This window comes from Schistocerca piceifrons, chromosome 1 (assembly GCF_021461385.2).
Source record: "Schistocerca piceifrons isolate TAMUIC-IGC-003096 chromosome 1, iqSchPice1.1, whole genome shotgun sequence".
Classification (NCBI taxonomy): Eukaryota; Metazoa; Arthropoda; class Insecta; order Orthoptera; family Acrididae; genus Schistocerca; species Schistocerca piceifrons.
In genome coordinates this window covers 1,209,773,257-1,209,792,679 of record NC_060138.1, presented here as the reverse complement: position 1 = coordinate 1,209,792,679, position 19,423 = coordinate 1,209,773,257, and the positions used below count along the sequence as shown (strand labels likewise).

The window sequence follows — 19,423 nt, the reverse complement described above, 5'->3', positions numbered from 1 at the left end:
TGAGTTCTCTTGTAGTAAGTATTCACAAGTGATGTTTTAAGACGTTCCTTCAGAGCGGTCTTAATAACTGACAATTAGTTTACCCTTGAAAATATTAACAGCCAACTGTCACCAGGGCCTTAGTAAATTGTCAGAAGGGACGGGTTGGGATCCAGTCGCACCTTGGTTGCCGATTGAAGTAAAGAGGTTAGTTGCTTTCAAGTAAGCGTTATCATTGTCATATTTCCATAATGAGAATTTTCACTCTGCAGCGGAGTGTGCGCTGATATGAAACTTGCTGGCAGATTAAAACTGTGTGAAGGACCGAGACTCGAACTCGGGACCTTTGCCTTTCGCGGGCAAGTGCCCTACCATCTGAGCTACCCGAGCACGACTCACGCCCCGTCCTCACAGCTGTGAGGACGGGACGTGAGTCGTGCTTGGATCTGTGAGGAAGGGGCGTGAGTCGTGCTCGGGTAGCTCAAATGGTAGAATTCTTGCCGTCGAAAGGCAAAGGTCCCGAGTTAGAGTCTCGGTCCGGCACACAGTTTTAATCTGCCAGCAAGTTTCATTGTCATATTGTTTGCTAATCTGTTTAACCTTTAAGCACAGGTGCGCATCCTAACCTCAAACCTTTCGACATACAGCTTTCAGATTAAAAGTTGAGTCGTTTGTTTTGAGTAACTTAATTACTCTTGTCATTAATGGTGCTTACATAGTTTTCATGTGTTGCAGAAGGGCATTTAATGAGACAGACTCCAGCGCCGTAGTAAACACTGTTGATTCACCCGACAACGGGCGGGCTGCAGGTCCGGCCATCTTGTATCCTTGTCATATTGTTTGCTGTTTTGCAATACAGCACTTCTGATTTCTTTTGCAAAGATTAAAAGCTTACTCAACTTAAGATTTAAGGTCAAAAGAATTTTGCAGATTTGTTAAAGAAAATTTTATGGTTAAATGATTCGATTATCTGTAAGACAAAGTTTATATATTGTTAAATAAACAGGTTGTGTGAAAAGAAAGTTATATTGGTGGGTCCTCCCATCCACGTTTTCCTTAATTCCAGTAACTATCACGTATCACTTTTGGCGTCGCACAACACAAAATCATAAACACTACGTTTAGTGTATCAAAATGATAAGCATCAGCCTTAGACTACGTACTTACAGATATAGACCGTGAGAATTGTAAAGTATATACAAAAGATCTTGGCTGTTCTAGTAGTTACTAACCGATAATAAATTTAAAGACAGGCTCGCTACAATCCACAAACCTGCAGGTCTAGGAAAGGATATTCTTGGACGAGAAGTAGATACCTTTCTTTAGGCTATTTGCAAATCAAATCAGGGATGAAGTGTACGTGGAAAACGGTGCGCAGGCTATGTTCTCTAAATTCTCCACACGGCGTATATTAATTTTGAGGAGACGCTTTCAGAAGTAGCCACTTCAACAGCAACAGCTAAGCAAAATAATGGATAATTGCGGGTATTAGGTAGTCCTCCCAGACACTACAATTTCCCATTCCTTTTCAAATGCATTACACTAATCAACAGTTCTTAGATTAAGATTACTCCTACAAGAAGATGTACAGGGGGCACCGCTTAGTGCGAAAAAACTATTCGATGACAAAATAATGTACACACATCAAAAAAAATTTTGCATCACCTCTGTTCCTAAAGTTCCGGAACATGTACAGAAAATTGGAATAGAGATCAACATAAACATCACTTCCGCCCTTTTTATTGCATGTTGTACCACCATACAGCGAGAACTTCAGAGGTGGTGGTCCAGATTGCTGTACACACCAGTACCTCCAGTACCCAGTAGCACGTCCTCTTGCACTGATGCATGCCTGTATTCGTCGTGGCATACTATACACAAGTTCATCAAGGTACTGTTGGTCCAGATGGTCCCACTCCTCACCGGCGATTCGGCGTAGATCCCCCAGAGTGGTTGGTGGGTCACGTCGTCCATAAACAGCCCTTTTCAATATATCCCAGGCTTGTTCGATAGGGTTCATGTCAGGAGAACATGTTGACCACCCTAGTCGAGCGATATCGTTATCCTGAAGGAAGTCATTCACAAGATGTGCACGATAGGTGTGCGAACTGTCGCCCATGAAGACAAATGCCTCGCCAATATGCTGCCGATATGGTTGCACTATCGGTCGGAGGATGGGATTCACGTATCGTACAGCTGTTACGGCGCCTTCCATTACCACCAACGGCGTACGTCGGTCCCATATAACGGCACCCCAAAACAGCCGGGAACCTCCACCTTGTTGAACTCGCTGGACAGTGTGTCAAAGGCGTTCAGGCTGACCGCGTTGTCTCCAAACACGTCTCCGACAATTGTCTGGTTGAAGGCATATGCGACACTCATCGGTGAAGAGAATGTGATGCCAATCCTGAGGGGTCCGGGTCCATTCGTCATGTTGTTGGTCCAGTCTGTACCGCGTTGCAAGGTGTGGTGGTTGCGAAGATGGGCTTCTCCACGGACGTCAGGAGTGAAGTTGCGCATCATGCAGCCTATTGCTCACAGTTTAAGTCGTAACACGACCTCCTGTGGCTGCACGAAAAGCATTATTCAACATGGTGGCATTGCTGTCAAGGTTCCTCTGAGCCATAATCCGTAGGTAGCGGTCATCCACTGCATTAGTAGCTCTTGGGCGGCCTGAGAGAGGCATGTAATCGACAGTTCCTGTCTCTCTGTATCTCCTCCATGTCCGAACAACATCGCTTTGGTTCACTCCGAGACGCCTGGACACTTCCCTTGTTGAGAGCCCTTCCTGGCACAAAGTAACAATGCGGATGCGATCGAACCGCGGTATTGACCGTCTAGACATGGTTGAACACTACCCGTGTAGCTCCTTCCTGATGGAATGACTGGAACTAATCGGCTGACGGACCCCCTCCGTCTAGTAGGCGCTGCTCATGCATGGTTGCTTACGTCTTGGGGGGGGGGGGGGTTTAGTGACATCTCTTAACAGTCAAAGGGAATGTGTCTGTGATACAGTATCCACAGTCAACGTCTATCTTCAAGAGTTCTGGGAACCGGGGTGAAGCAAAACTTTTTTTATGTGTATATAAGGTGTCTCTTCTAAGAGTCGTCAGGCGCGTAATCTCTGGTGTTTTAGCAGATATTTGCAGTTTCGCTGTCGCTGGAGTCAACCCAAACGAATGGTGCTGATCACGTGCTTCATGCGACACCCACTGTCGCCGGAACTAGTTGGTTTGTTTCCCGTTACAGACGAAATTATTTTTAAAATGGAATTTTAGTGTGGTCCCATATAATTCTAGTCCAATATTCGCTTTATCGATATGTACTAACAGGGACAGTGAAACACGTAGAACAACCAGAACAGCAGCAGCGATTGCACCGTCCCGGTCCGCTCTGACTGCTACTGCCAAGTGTCCAGCGCTACTGAATGCAAAAATCAATAAAACGAGTATCGGACTAGACTAATTTGGAAGTGCTCTATCGAATGGGCACGTAAAATTTCGATTTAAAAATAATTTTGTTTGTAATGGGAGTTACAAACCGACGCTTTCTGTTGTCGCTGGGCGTGGCATGAAAGACATAACGAGCACTGCCTGACTACAGCTAAGCAATGGAAAAACTAAATCGCAAATATCTGCTGAAACGTGGGATCAAATGCACGTGAAGATTCTTAGAAGAGACACCCGGTATAATACTGAAAATAAAAGCAAAGTTGTAGGAGATGTCATTAAACATGAAACTGGGGAATATAGTCGCAGGTATAACAAACAGCTCAAAGATGTGGATGGAGGAGTAGAAAACTTCCAGGAATTCTCAGATATTGCTGAGATGTTGCAGCGAAGTTTTCGTTAGAAGTTCGTAGCGCACACAACGAATCACACAGCAGTCACAATGACGTTGTTTCCCACGAAAAAACTTGGTCAGAAAGACAGTCCATAAATTAAGAAAGAAGCGAGCAGGCATAGGCGAGGTTCCAGCCGCTGTTACGAAGGCGCGCGTCGATAGCAAACAGATCCCAATGACAGACATAATAAATGAGTGCTTTAGTTCAGGTATTCTTGCAGAGTGTTTAAAGTACACAGTGACGCTACTAAAGGACGGTAATGCGGAGAGGTCGCTTTCACGGCAGTCAGCGTTCACAAAAGCAGTTGAATCAAGCATGACAGATATGCTAGTGAGTCACATGAATACATGCAACCTTTTTAACGAAGCACAGTTTCATTTCCGAAATGGAAAAAGTACAATAGCGGCCATTACTGAGTACGCAGCGGTGGTACTTGACAATCTGGACTAGGATGACTGTGTTACAGACATATTCTTAGACTTGTCAAAAGCTTTTGACACTGTTTGCCCTGAAATACTACTGAAAGAGATATAAGAGAAAGAGGAAACAAATGATTCAAGTCTTACTTTAAAAACAGGGTGCGAAAGGTAGAGATAGTTACGCATCTGCTGATGACAAACTGTTAGTAAAACAATGGTAAGACACACACAACCATAGGTGTGCCTCAGGGTGGTGAATTAGGTCCAGTTCTCTCCTTAATATATATCAATGACTTTCCAGGTGGTAGCAGAGACGTAGAAAAATTTGCCTTTGCCGTTGACAGCAATGATAAAACACCAGAGCTCCTGTTAGAGAAAGCAAATGAAACTCTCAGGGATGTTTACAGTTAGACAGTATTAACAGTGAACACAGAGAAAACAAATAGCATGAACTTCAGCATAAAGACAGAAAACAACTTCGTCACATTAAGCATAGGTGGTAAGTCTGTAGGATGTGTAACAAACAGAAAGATTTTCAGGATGAATATTGATTGCCATCCAACATGGAGTGAAAACACAAAGTTAATATCGAAAAGAATATCATCACCATGTTATGTTCTCACTGTTCAATCATCAGTATGTGGCAGTCAGTGTCTAATGTCAACATACTGTTCCCATGCACGTTCGTTTCTTAGCTTCTGTGAGGTTCATAGGGACGAAAGATGCACACAGTTTTCAGACAACATAAGAATAATAACTAAAAGTATTAACTGAACTCATTGTAAAGAGCTACTCGAAAAATTCGGTATTTTGTGCACCAAGTGAGACTGTGCATACCACGCGGAACATTACTATTTCAGTAATAGGAGCAAGACCCTTTTGGGACTTATTTACCGCGGAAAACAAATAGAAAACGCAAAACCGCGTTTTCTATCAGAGAATAAAAACTACATAATAAATTGTCCAAGGAATGCAATTTAACCCTAAAATACGTCTGTTTGAAAAGACAGTTCAGTGATGCCTACTACACAAATAAAGAAGGCTAAGTGGACTCAGAGTAGTGTTTAAGAATGTTCTGGGACAACTTCAATATCCAGTCACATTTGCACTAAATGATCAAACTGTAATGCTTTTACGAGATTATCATGTGCCAGGATGTATAGCACAAGACAGTAATGTCTTGTCATTCTGCTGAGCTCTCCGCCTTACAGTGCCGGATGCTGATTCATTATTCGTATGGACTGAAGGGAGGACATAAAGACGTGCACGGGACATAGTTACATGTTTATGGTCGTGACGTGTTTTCCAAGCAGACTGGAGGGAGTGTTTGTGACCCAAAAGTCACCGGCGGATGTCCACAGTCCGTGCAGTGGTAAACTATTTTATTTGTAGTAAATTATATGGTGCAGGTTGTGTATCAATAAAAGAATATTGTACATTAAGGACCAACTGAATGAGGCAGTACTGCTGTTAAGATACTGATCTCATCTTCTGGGGGATGGCGTTTGCTCTGTCTGGCTATCCTGATTTAGGTTATCCATGGTTTCCTTAAATCAGTCCAGGCAAAGGTGGGACGGTGCCTATACCAAGGCTACCGTCGATCACCTGTCCTATTCTCATAGAAACATACATATTTTACACTGACGGAAAAATGTCACAACACCAAAAAATAATTACTGTAGAGTAACGAAATTTGGGTAGTATATTTGTCTAAGTAACACATGTAAGTGATTAAGGTTGCAGGATCACAGTTTAATATAAGCCCGAGACATATCATTGGAAATGTTAAATCGTGGTACATTAACAACCAGTGTAACTGCCAGAATGTTGAAATCAAGAATACAAACGTGCATGCATTGCGTCGTATAGGTGCCGGATGTCTACATCTACATCTACGTTTATACTCCGCAAGCCACCCAACGGTGTGTGGCGGAGGGCACTTTACGTGCCACTGTCATTACCTCCCTTTCCTGTTCCAGTCGCGTATGGTTCGCGGGAAGAACGACTGTCTGAAAGCCTCCGTGCGCGCTCTAATCTCTCTAATTTTACATTCGTGATCTCCTCGGGAGGTATAAGTAGTGGGAAGCAATATATTCGATACGTCATCCAGAAACGCACCCTCTCGAAACCTGGCGAGCAAGCTACACCGCGATGCAGAGCGCCTCTCTTGCAGAGTCTGCCACTTGAGTTCGTTAAACATCTCCGTAACGCTATCACGGTTACCAAATAACCCTGTGACGAAACGCACCGCTCTTCTTTGGATCTTCTCTATCTCCTCCGTCAACTCGATCTGGTACGGATCCCACACTGCAGTTGTCATCCGATGATGTGCCACATGTACTCGATTGGAGACAGATCTATTGATAGAGCATGCCAAGGCAACATGTTGACACTTTGTAGAGCATAATGGGTTACAACATTGGTATGTGGGCCCGCGTTATCCTGTTGGAAAACACCCCTTGGAGTGCTATTCATAAATGGCAGCACAACAGGTCGAATCACCAGACGGACGTACAGATTTGCAGTCAAGGTGCATGGGATGACCAAGAGAGTGCTCCTGCTGTCATACAAATCGCACTCCAGAACATAACTCCAGGTGTAGATCGAGTGTGTCTAGCTTGCAGAAGGTTAGTTGCACGCCCTCAACTGCCCTCCTCTTAACCAACACACGGCCATCACTGGCACCGAGGCGGAACCAGCTTTCGTCATAAAACACAACAGACCTCCACCCTGTCCTCCAATGAGCTCTCGCTTCACACCACTGAAGATGCAAATACATGGCTATCACTGGCACCGAGGCGGAACCAGCTTTCTGCAGAAAACACAACAGATGTCCACTCTGTCCCCGAATGAGCTCTCACCTGATACCATTGAAGTCACACACGGCGGTGGTTTGGGATCAGTGGAATGCACGCTACAGAGCGTCTGGGTCGGAGCTGTCGTTGAAGTAACCGATTTGCAGCAGTTCGTTATATCCCTATAGTCCCAGTTGTTGCTCAGATTGCAGTAGGATGCGCCAGAGCCGTACGCCGAACATGATGGTCTTCCCTCTGGGTAGTGCAAAGTGGCCGTCCGGAGCCTGGTCTTCTAGCGATCGTACATTCTCGTGATCACAGCCTCCAGCAGTCAGGTACAGTGGCTACATTCCTGTCAAGTCTTTCTGCAGTATCGCCGAAGGAACATCCAGCTTCTCGTACTCCTGTTGCACGACCTCGTTCAAACTCAGTGATGTGTTGATAATGGTGTCATTGTCACCTTAGACTAACATCACATCACCGAGTCCAGTCTCAAAGGTAACGAACGCTCACGACCGTTATCACGTGTATTTAAAGCAAACCTGATTTGAATCCTCCTAGTCGACTGACGCGAAATTTGAATAGACATAATTTTTCAGACGTGGAAACGCGCCTACCAACTTTCATTTATGTCACAGAGCTCCTTGGTGATGCGATTTTTTTCCGTCACTGTCTCTAAATGTGTATTTTAACTCACGTGTTTTTGCTTTATTATGACGTCAAATCCTATTTCGTTGTTAGACGACCCCTGGATGAATAAGCAGATAAATGCCTAAACGAATAACATCACTGGCACCGGGCATAAAATCTTCCCGTCTCTTCGTATGGACTCATAATTAATAATTGATATACGAGGGCTGTCCAAAAAGTAAGTTACGATTGATCGCGAAATGAAAATCACAGTGAAAATCAGAAATGTTTCATTTGTAACAGTTAGCTACACCTTTCAGCTACTTCTCTACGTAGTCGCCGTTCTGACTCAGACATTCGTCGTAGCGTTGTACCAACTTTCCAATACCCTCATCATAGAAGGCAGCCGCCAGTTCTCTACGCTGGCCTAAAGCTCGTTGTCTGTGCCAAAATGTTGTCTTCATAGCCAGCGGTTCGTTTGAGCAGAGATGAAACTCAGTGGGAGACAATTACGGGCTGTATTGTGGGTAACCAAACATTTCTAATTGAAACGATGCAGCAACATCTTCATAGCCCCTGCAGAATGAGGCTGAGAATTGTCTTGAAGAAGAAACCGCACGACAGTTATTTAATGTTGGTTGCATAGCTTCAGGGGAAAATTCTCACCAGGCCCTCGTACTTGGCGGGAGACACTATTTTCTATAACATCTTTACGCGCTCACTAAGAGCTCAGGAATGAAAAGAGCGACATAATTCTACCTAGAGTCATACTAGAGACACTGCCCAACACATCTTTGCAAAGCTTTATCGGATTTTCATAGTCGTTTCCATTTCGCGACCGATCGTAACTTACTTTCTGGACAGCCCTCGTAGTAGTATATTTAGTAGTTTTAGGTGTGCTGCCGAAACGTGTCGTGCCAATACTCTCATCGATCACAGCGAACTCCATGCAACAGACAAATTTAAGGAAAATACTGTTTCGAATGGCATGTGAGGAGCAGATACTTTTAGAAGCAAAACGCCCATTCTACTTATTAGCGCAGAGCAGCTGAGCCGCCCTCCGTTAATAGCCAGACAGCCGGGCCTGGGACGCTGCAACCCCCGTCTGTTAGCGCCGCAGATTTCCGGCGCAGTGCGCATGCGCGCCACCCTGCACTAGAACGGTGCAGTCTGCGAGAGCCGGCGCCCCTGGCATATAGGCAGCAGGCGCGCCCGCCACGCGCCAGTGTCGTTTGGGACGTCGCACCTGTAGGGGCGACGCGACTGGACACGGCGTCGCGTTGTGGTGTGGATCCCACACCGGAGAGACCGACCGGTGCTGATGCGAGTGTACGCTACGAGTACTTGTGCTCGCTAAAGCCGGCTTCTGTCGCGATGGCAAGCTCTGAATCACCGGTCCTGTCTCCACAGGGGCTGCGTTAAGTGAGGTCGGGATCCGCTAACATTGAAGGGGATATACTGTGTCGCGCATGCTGTCGGCAGCGAGGAAACGCGCCATAAGCATGTCCGATCACGTTCGCTGCCGGGAGAGCCGGGGGTGAACAGCTCTTCTTGGCGAGGGTACGTAGTCAGAGATCCAAAAACTATCTTTTTTTGTTCCTTAGATGAATCTGGATTATGGAGTGTTCAGCTGTTTACTCGTATTTTGTTTTGGAGCAAACAAGCAGTTTCCATAATAATGTCCCATTCACTTTTGTTTGTTGTTTAGTTTATTTACAACCAATTTTAAAACCCTTTATGTCTTCATATTCAGCCAAATTGCCACACTTGCCGAAGCGAAATACACTCGCTACTTTATTTTTGCTGCACCGCAACACTCTCTTCTGTAGTAAATAGAAGACTGTAATATTTATTACATTGGAGGATGTTGTGGTATAGTAACACTGTACACGTTCTAATGCATTTCATTTCGATTGCTGACCTAAGTGTCATAAAACACTTCGAAACTGATTGCAGATAAACTAAAAAACAAACACAAGTGAGTGGAAAATTGGTATCGAAACTGCCTGTGTGCTCCAAGACAAAATGTGTTTACTTTATAGGAGTTATCCTGTTCTGCTACTATTCTGCAATCTGTCTGAGCAAACGATTGTATAAGGGGCAGTGAAATAAAAACGAAATAGATGGAAAGAAGCAAGTAAACCGTTTATTATTTCGAAAGTAATGGCCATAAGTTATCCAACAATGAAACAAGAGGGTCAGTGCTTGATAAAAAAATGTTTGCGGTACCATGATTGGACCCAAGCGTGCAGCTTTTCATCCTAAGCAAACCAACGGCCAAGAATGTCTTTCTTCAGGGCTCCAAAAATGGAAATCGCATGGGATGTGTATGGAGAATGAGGGAGAGCTGCCAGCTACGATAAACTCATGATGACATTTTTCTATGACTGCAAGGGAGAGCTGGTCATTCACTTTTTGGAATAAGGCGCCACAATTAACGAACAACAGTACTTGCACGCTTTGAAAAAACTAAAGCGCGGCATCAAATGCAGGCATCCAGGAATGTAAACGACGGCGTCATTCTGTTACAGAATAATAACCGCTCGCATGTTGCCAACGTTGTTTCGACTGCTCTGCAGAAGTTTCACTGGGATGCCGTTACACATGCTGCATACATTCCCGATCTTACTCCATGCGAATTTCATTAGACGTTAGTGGCCGTTGGTTGCTTCGGAAGGTTTGCTTGCCTCAGTACAATCATGGTTTCGTAGGCAACCGCAAATATTGTTCCAGGAAGATACAAATCGTCTTGTCTCACAGCAGGATAAAAGTATTGACGGTTATGGCGATTACTTTTGAAATAATGAATAGTTTCATTTTTTTCCATCTGTCTCATCTTGATTTCACTATCCCTTATAGCTTTTATGTCGTTGGAATCGTATGGTTCCATCATCCATAGTTTCCTTGCCACTACAAATCATCTGCAATCTGATTTGCATGTTATGGTGTTTGTCTTCCTCTACTATTTTTCGCTCTCTACTGGTTCTTCCAGCGCCAAGTTTCCTATTCCTGGATGCAGCAGCATACGTCCCACTATACTCTCTTGTATGGATGTTCCACAGACTCCTCTCTTCATCTATTCCTTTTTGTATTTCTCCAGTTTTGTACTTTATTCATTCTTTTTTTTTTTAAATATTCTTCGACAGCAGCACATTTAAAATGCTTCCCATATCTTCCGGGAGTCCCGACTGTATACATTTCATTTATATTTCCTTATCTGTTTCAGACGTGCACCTCCACAAATTTCTACCTGCTTTCTGTATCTACGAGTATATCTGATAACAGTAGAGATCTTTTGTTGAAGAAAAGTCCTTCGTCCGTGGCAGTCGATTTTTGCTTCGACCACCCTGTGCAATCATGTTTCCTACACAGGAGAACCACTTTACTTCTTCCATTGCTGTATCATTCCGAATGCTGGAATTAAACTAGTTGTTGTCCTCTTTTCTGCTACTGTTTGTTACCTTTATCTTTACTGTTTATCCTTAAGCTAAATTCTGTGCTGACTACGCTGTCCGTCTCTCTCAGCAGCTCCTCTGAGTCTTCTTTACATTCGGACAGAAAGACCAAGTCGTCTGCCAGCCGTAGTGCGAATACTTTCGTTCATGTTGCGAAATTTTCTTTGACGTACAACTAGAGAAACAGTGACGGCAAGCTGCGATCGAGCCTTACTCTCTTCTTGAGGCTAACTTGTCTCTCTTGAGCTTCTACTCTCATTTCAGTTTCCTAGATGTCACAGATTATTCGTCAGACTATATACTTTAGCCCACGTCTGCTAAGAACTGCGAACATACGAGGGATGTCCAGAAAGTATCTTCCAATCGGTCGCGAAATGGAAACGACTATGAAAATCCGATAAAGCTTTGCACAGATGTATTAGGCAGTGTCTTTAGTATGACCCTAGATAGCATGACGTCGCTCTTCTCATTTCTGAGCTCACAGTGAGCGCTTAAAGATGTCTCGAAAATAATGTCTCCCGCAAAATACGAGGGCCTGGTGGCAAATTTCGCCTGATGTCATGCAGCCAGCATTACATAACTGTCGTGCGGTTTCTTCTTCAAGACAATTCTCAGCCGCTTTCTGCAGGATCAATGAAAATGCTCCTGCATCGTTTTCAATTGGAAGTGTTTGATTACCCACAATACAGCCCGTAATTCTCTCCCTCTGAGTTTCATCTCAGCTCACATGAACCGCTGGCTATGAAGACAACATTCTGACACAGGCACGAGCTGTAGGCCAGCGCAGAGAATTGGCGGAAAGCACTGGCGACTGTCTTCTATGATGACGGTATTGGGAAGTTGGTACAACGTTACGTCAAATGTCTAAGTCAGAACGGCGACTACGTAGAGATGTGGCTGGAATGTGTAGCTAACTGTTACAAATAAAACATTTCTGATTTTCACTGTGGTTTCCATTTCGCGATCAATCGGAACTTACTTTCTGGACAGCCCTCGTATTATTCCACCTTACATTTTGCAAGGTATTCTCCAGGGCCATAAAATGCTTCGTCAGTACCCTGATTTTTCTTCAGCTTACCTGCTATTACGAAACCACTGCTCCGGTAGTAGCTTTCACCTTTTTGAAACTAACTTTACCTTCCTACTGTATGTCCTCAATTTTTTTCTGTTCCCCTGTATATCACTTGACCTAACAACCATCTTGCAGTTGGTTTTCTTACTTTTAACATTTGAAAGTTATAAAATATTGTAACCGACGATTAGCTACAACGTTAGATAAATGTGCCTAGTTACAAATTTTCTCATGAAATGTTCATCTTAAAGAGTGAATGAGTTGAAGAATACGACGAAGCACACAATGCGGCATAAATCGATAAAATACTTACACGCACTGTGTGTATTGCCATAGGGACTATAATGTTTCTTGTTGTTCCTTTTTTATTCTTTTATTATTTACGAATAAGCGAATTAGGACGAATAGAGATGTGGGCATTTGCTTTACTTTGCGCCCACGTTTCTTTAATCCCTTCCCGCTAACTTCCTTCTGCCCTTGAGACAACATTGTTCCACTGTTCTTTTATTTTTCCTCTTGGTCAACTCGTCATTTGTGAATTTTTTACATGGAGATTTCGTGGTTTCGGACATCTACTGGAGTGATTCCAGACGATTTCAGATCACTTTTGATCTCGCCAACCCACTTTATCTCGTCAGTTTTGCTTTATTCTTGTTGTCATAGAATTCGATACTCCAAATAATTTACGGGAATGCAGCCGGGTGACTTCTTCACCAACGCCCGGTATTTACACAGGTGCACATCCAGCCATTTTCAAGGTAGAAATGCCGTTAGAAAGGGCTATGCAACGAAATTTAAAACCTCGCGGTATGAAAAGCATACCCGAAAAGATACACAAATACTCTGTATTCGCTAGCGACCAGACACAACTAAAAATGACCTTCATCAGAAGTTATCGATAGTGGATATCAACAACCAATGTGTGAGGCAGCATTAATTCTGTCCCTCTGTTTCTTTTTTTAGAAGGAAGAGAGGATAGGATTCCAGGCAGAATTTAAGCAACAACACCTATCTATATTTGCAAGGTTACCTGCAGATTTAATTTGAACTGTTTGCGTAATAACCCTATCCGAAAAGCAGTATGTGCATGCCAGAATCTCCGAGTTGTTATGTTGCATAAGATGACCGGTGCCAAGACAATGTTCTGCAATAGTGATTTCCTCGGTTGTTGGTGACACCTCGGTATTATCATCAATCACCTCGTGTACAGCTGGTCGGTAGCACAAAGTACGTCTGATCTGTCTTTCACTATAACCACTTTTACGAAAGTTCACCTCGAGATGGGCTAATTGTGCTGACAAACTTCCAGGATCAAAGATGACGTGGACCCTGTGAACCAAGGTAGGAAGTACCCCTATGCGCTGAGCCGGAAAGTGACAACTATCAGCCTGCAGACAAAGGTCTGTGTAAGTTGGCTTCCTATAAACGGCTCGTCCTCTGCGTACTACCAACCACTCTCTGAGCAACGCGCGATGCAAGAGACAGCAGCTGTCCTTTTCCACCGTCGTGAAGCAAATATTCGGGTGGCTTGAATTCAAACGTTCCCATACGCCGTTCAGATCCTCACTACCATGAAGCCAAACACCACAATCTGCTCTTCATGCCCGGAAAAAAAAACGCAGCTTTCAAAATCGCCGACTCCAAGGCACAAACCTCGAAGTCTTCTGTAAACAAATTGGCAGCAATAGGTGATAATGGGCTTCCCGTCGTAACTCCATCCGTCTGTTCATAATAATGGTCACTGAATAAAAAGTAAGTAGAAGTCAACACTTTTCGAAAATACTTCGTTAATTCAACGCCTAACCTAATCGTAACGAATCAGACAGAGGAACGCGAGTGAAGAGAGAGACTACATCAAAACTTACTCAGACATCAATAGTTCCAAAGTAACCTTCTAATCGATGCAAGATATCAACCGCGTTCTGTAGGGCTCAACAGAGCATCAAGATGTTCTGCTACACGATATGTCGGAGTACCAATGTGACTCGTTATCGGACGAAGGGGAACCTCTTGCTTGTGTACCTTAGCGAGACCAAACTGTAGTGGCGTGGCAAGTCAGCCAAGCCACTCGGAGGTAGCCGAAAGGCACGCGTTAAGCTCACGCAGATTGGCGTGAGGTCTGGAACAAGGTAAAGTAATTATCCTATAAAGAAAAGAACGTAGTTCTTGGAATACTTAACTTTAATCCACAATTGGAGAACATCGCTCTTGTTTTGACATTATTACACTGAATATAAACTGGTAATGGCGCCTTGCTAGGTCGTAGCAAATGACGTAGCTGAAGGCTATGTTTACTGTCGTCTCGGCAAATGAGAGCGTATTGGTCAGTGTAGCTTCGCTAGCAAGGTCGGCTGTACAACTGGGGCGAGTGCTAGGAAGTCTCTCTAGACCTGCCGTGTGGCGGCGCTCGGTCTGCAATCACTGATGGTGGCGACACGCGGGTCCGACGTATACTACCGGACCGCGGCCGATTTAAAGGCTACCACCCAGCAAGTGTGGTGTCTGGCGGTGACACCACACAAACAACTAGCGGGAACAGCACAGTCAGAATTAAGACCTTTGATAGTGTCCTGCGATAAGCAACTTTTCTTCAGGAGGCTGTCAGTCTTTCTCCCAACACTTTTTGTGGGGTCAGCACTGATCCTGAGATATGGTGAAGCCCGGCGCTGTGACCGAGCGGTTATAGGTGCTTCAGTCCGGAACCGTGCTGCTGCTACGGTCACAGGTTCGAATCCTGTCTCGGGCATTGATGTATGTGAAGTCCTTAGGTTAGTTAGGTTTACGTAGTTCTATGCCTAGGGGACTGATGACCTTAGATGTTCAATCCCATGGTACTTAGAGCCATCTGAACCATATGATATGCTGAATCAGGCAGTAAAGACTACATCTGTTGAACGTAATCCTGGTTGTGCAAAACAACAGTCGCATTGCCTTTGTCCGCAGATAAAATAACAATATCCGGATCAACTGTAAGTCCGGAGTGGGCGAGCGGTTCTAGGCGCCACAGTCTGGAACCGCGCGACCGCTACGGTCGCAGGTTCGAATCCCGCCTCGGGCATGGGTGTGTGTGATGTCCTTAGGTTAGTTAGGTTTAAGTAGTTCTAAGTTTATTGATTGGCGACTCCATAGTGCCCTGTGCACTACGACCAGATAATGGGTATACTTGGAAGGAGAGACAGCATTGGTCGTATATTTTTGTTTATTATCGCAAAATCGATTTTCGGTCACTTAGTGACCATCTTCAGTGCTAGAAGTTAAAAAATTTTTTTCACATTACGATCAGAGAGTATAAAACAGAAAATCACAATTACATCTGCATATGAACATAACACTTGTTAGGAACATACCTGTAATATATAACTTAAATTAGTAAGCACTGGTGTCAATACGCTTACGGCGATCACATAGACTGAGGTCGCTGTTTACATGCACTTGTTCAGCAGACCTCGGTGTGACGGGGCTTGACACGCCCTCTATGTGACGTGAAGACATAGTATTACTGGTTTTGCGAGATATTAACACTAAATAACTCTTGTGCATTTGTGAATCGTGCAGTAATTCAAATTTAAAATGTACGTACAACACATAGCAGACGAAGGGGGAAGGAAATATCTAAAATACATTGGCGTATTGTTTTAAAAAAAAAAAAAACTTATAAAACATAAAACAGATCGATGATAAGTTGTCAGAGTACAGGACATACAAAAGAGCAAAAGATAATGAAAAACAATAGTAAATGAATAACATGAATGAGGTGTAACACAGGTTTTTAAAGAAAAACATAATACCCACCATCTGGCGTGGGAAGTTAGAAGTACAACGTTCGTGATTTACATAAAATGTTACGTTAAGACTAAGGAGTCAAATATATATATATATATATATATATATATATATATATTTGACTGCTTAGTCTTAACGTAACATTATATATATATATATATATTTATATATATATATATTTGACTGCTTAGTCTTAACGTAACATTTTATGTAAATCACGAACGTTGTACTTCTAACTTCCCACGCCAGATGGTGGGTATTATGTTTTTCTTTAAAAACCTGTGTTACACCTCATTCATGTTATTCATTTACTATTGTTTTTCATTATCTTTTGCTCTTTTGTATGTCCTGTACTCTGACAACTTATCATCGATCTGTTTTATGTTTTATAAGTTTGTTTTTTTAAAAAACAATACGCCAATGTATTTTAGATATTTCCTTCCCCCTTCGTCTGCTATGTGTTGTACGTGCATTTTAAATTTGAATTACTGCACGATTCACAAATGCACAAGAGTTATTTAGTGTTAATATCTCGCAAAACCAGTAATACTATGTCTTCACGTCACATAGAGGGCGTGTCAAGCCCCGTCACACCGAGGTCTGCTGAAGAAGTGCATGTAAACAGCGACCTCAGTCTATGTGATCGCCGTAAGCGTATTGACACCAGTGCTTACTAATTTAAGTTATATATTACAGGTATGTTCCTAACAAGTGTTATGTTCATATGCAGATGTAATTGTGATTTTCTGTTTTATACTCTCTGATCGTAATGTGAAAAAAATTTTTTAGCTTCTAGCACTGAAGATGGTCACTAAGTGACCGAAAATCGATTTTGCGATAATAAACAAAAATATACGACCAATGCTGTCTCTCCTTCCAAGTATAGTTCTAAGTTCTAGGGGACTGATCACCTCAGGTGTTAAGTCCCATAGTGCTCAGAGCCATTTGAACCATTCAATTGTAATTGAGCGTCACGCAGCCCGCTCAGCTGCTGTGGTACTAGTCTTGGATAGACGTGCCCCTCAAAATTCTGCCATCTCTCTCCACTTCCACCACTGCTGGCGGCTCACCTCCAACTGGCCAACTGCGATCTGTTTTACTTGCTAGTAGATGTCGGATGTTAATTGGCTCTTAATCATATCTGTAGGTTCCCAAAGCTTAAATCTGGAGTGAAGCGTTAAACGTCACATTACTGATCTTACTAATATCTGTATTAAGGCTTATTTACGAAATTTTTTCTTAACATTTGTTTGTTAAAATTTTTTTCTTAAATGTTATTTTGGAGGTTTCGTAAATTTTACTACCAGTCCTTGCTTCCAAAACAAGAAGTTACTAGTAACTTAAATTCTGCTGGTTGACTAGTTCCCGACATTTTTTATATGTATTTAATGTGATTTAATTATTGAATGAAAGAATAAATGTGGTAACCTTCTATGAGACCAAACTGCTGAGGTCATCAGTCCCTAGGCTTACACATTACTTAATCTAACTTAGGCTAAGGACAACACACATACCCATGACTCATGCTCGAGGGAGGACTCGAACCTCCGACGGAGGGAGCAGCGCGAACCATGGCAATGCGCCTTTAACCGCGCGGCTTTAATTATTATTAAATTTATTAATAAAATCATGGCTCACTATCCTGTCACTCACCGTCTCCCTGCTGCTTTTCCAAAACCATCTACTAAATCTCTGTCCCCGTTTAAGGCTGTAGAACTTGTGCTTTTGGCTTGAATCAGCGTGGTTGATAACAGAAGGGTTAATTTCTCGAGGGATTACAGGATACCCTTCCTGTCGCCACCCCGTCAAATAAGGCCAATGTTTGATCCTAGTAGACCTCTCTTCGTCAGGAATGCCTTTTTTGGGTATGCTAGTTTGCTTCTGGTATCCTTCTTGTTCCGTCCGTCATAGGTTATTTGTATGCCTAGGTAGCAGAATTCCTTAACTGCATCTACTTCATGATCACAAAACTTGATGTTAAGTTTCTCGCTGTTGTCATTTCTGCTACTTTTCATTATTTTCCTCTTTCTTCAATTTACTCTCAGTCCATATTGTGTAATCACTGGACTGTTCGTTCCATTCAGGAGATCCTGCAACTCTTGTTCACTTTCATTGAGGATATCAATGTCAATAGCGAATATTATCATTGATATACTTTCACCTTGAACTTTAATTTCACTCTTGAACCTCTCTTTTATTTCCGTCATTGCTTCTTTGGTGTGAAGATTGAACATTAGGAATGAAAGACTACATCCCTGCCATGCACCCTTTTTAATCCGAGAACTTCATTCTTGTTCTTCCACTGTTATTATTCCCTCTTCGCTCTTGTACTCGTACATATCGCATATTATACGTCTCCCTCTATGACTTACCCAAATTTTTCTCGGGCTTTAAGACATCTTGCATCATTTGACACTGTCGAACGCTTTTCTCAGGTCGACATATCCTATGAACATGTCTTGATTTTTCTCTAGTCTTGCTTTGATTATCAACCGCAACGTCAGAACTATCTCTCTGGTGCACTGCTTTTTCTAACGCCAAAATGATCATCATATAACACATCCTCAAACTTCTTTCCCTTTCTTCTCTATATTATTCTTGAGTGCACGTTGGATTCATGAGCTGTTAATCTGATTGGGCGATAATTCTCCCACTTGTCGGCTTTTGCAATCGTCGGCATCGTGTGGATGATGCTTTTCCGAAAGTCAGATGGTAAACCACCAGACTCACATACGTACTCTATCCAGCAACGTGAATTGTCGTTGTGGTGCGACTTCTCCCAATGATCTTAGAAATTCTGATGAACATCTGATGTTATCTGTCCCATCTGCCTTTTTTTTGTGAGTCACCTGTCTTTTGACTAGTTTGATGCGGCCCACCACGAATTCCTCTCTTGTGCCAACCTCTTCATCTCAGAGTGGCACTTGCTCCCTATGTCTTCAGTTATTGTCTGGATGTATTCCAATCTGTCTTCTTCTGCACCTTTTACTCTCTACAGCTCCCTCTAGTACCATGGAAGTCATTCTCTAATGTCCTAACAAATGTCCTGTCGTCCTCTCGCTTATTCTTGTCAGTGTTTTCAGTATATTCTTTTCCTCGCCGATTGTCCGGAGAACCTTCGAATTTCTTACGTTATTACTCCACCTAATTTTCAACATTCTTCTGTAGCACCGCGAAAAAATTCTTCGTTTTTCTTCTGTTCCGGTTTTCCCACAGTCTATATTTCACTACCACGCAGTTCCGTGCTCCAAACGTACGCTGTCAGTAATTCCTTTCTCAAGTTAAGACTAACATTTGATACTAGTAGACTTCTTTTGGCCAAGAATACCCTTTTTTCCAGTGCTAGTCTGCTTTTTATTTCCTCCTAGCTCCGTCCGTCATGGATTATTTTGCTGCGTAGATAGCAGAATTCCTTAACTTCATCTGCTTCGTGACCACCAATCCTG

At 43.1% G+C, this 19,423-nt stretch overlaps 1 long non-coding RNA gene across 1 annotated transcript in view; it reads left to right on the top strand.

Moving 5' to 3' along the window:
* The first annotated feature begins 8,973 nt into the window (after positions 1 to 8,973).
* The window catches only part of LOC124778983, a 48,987-nt gene continuing 38,537 nt past the window's right edge, over positions 8,974 to 19,423 (top strand). Inside the window, exon 1 of the long non-coding RNA XR_007015937.1 lies at positions 8,974 to 9,227. This is a non-coding gene — a long non-coding RNA (uncharacterized LOC124778983). The remainder of the gene's footprint in view (positions 9,228 to 19,423) is intronic.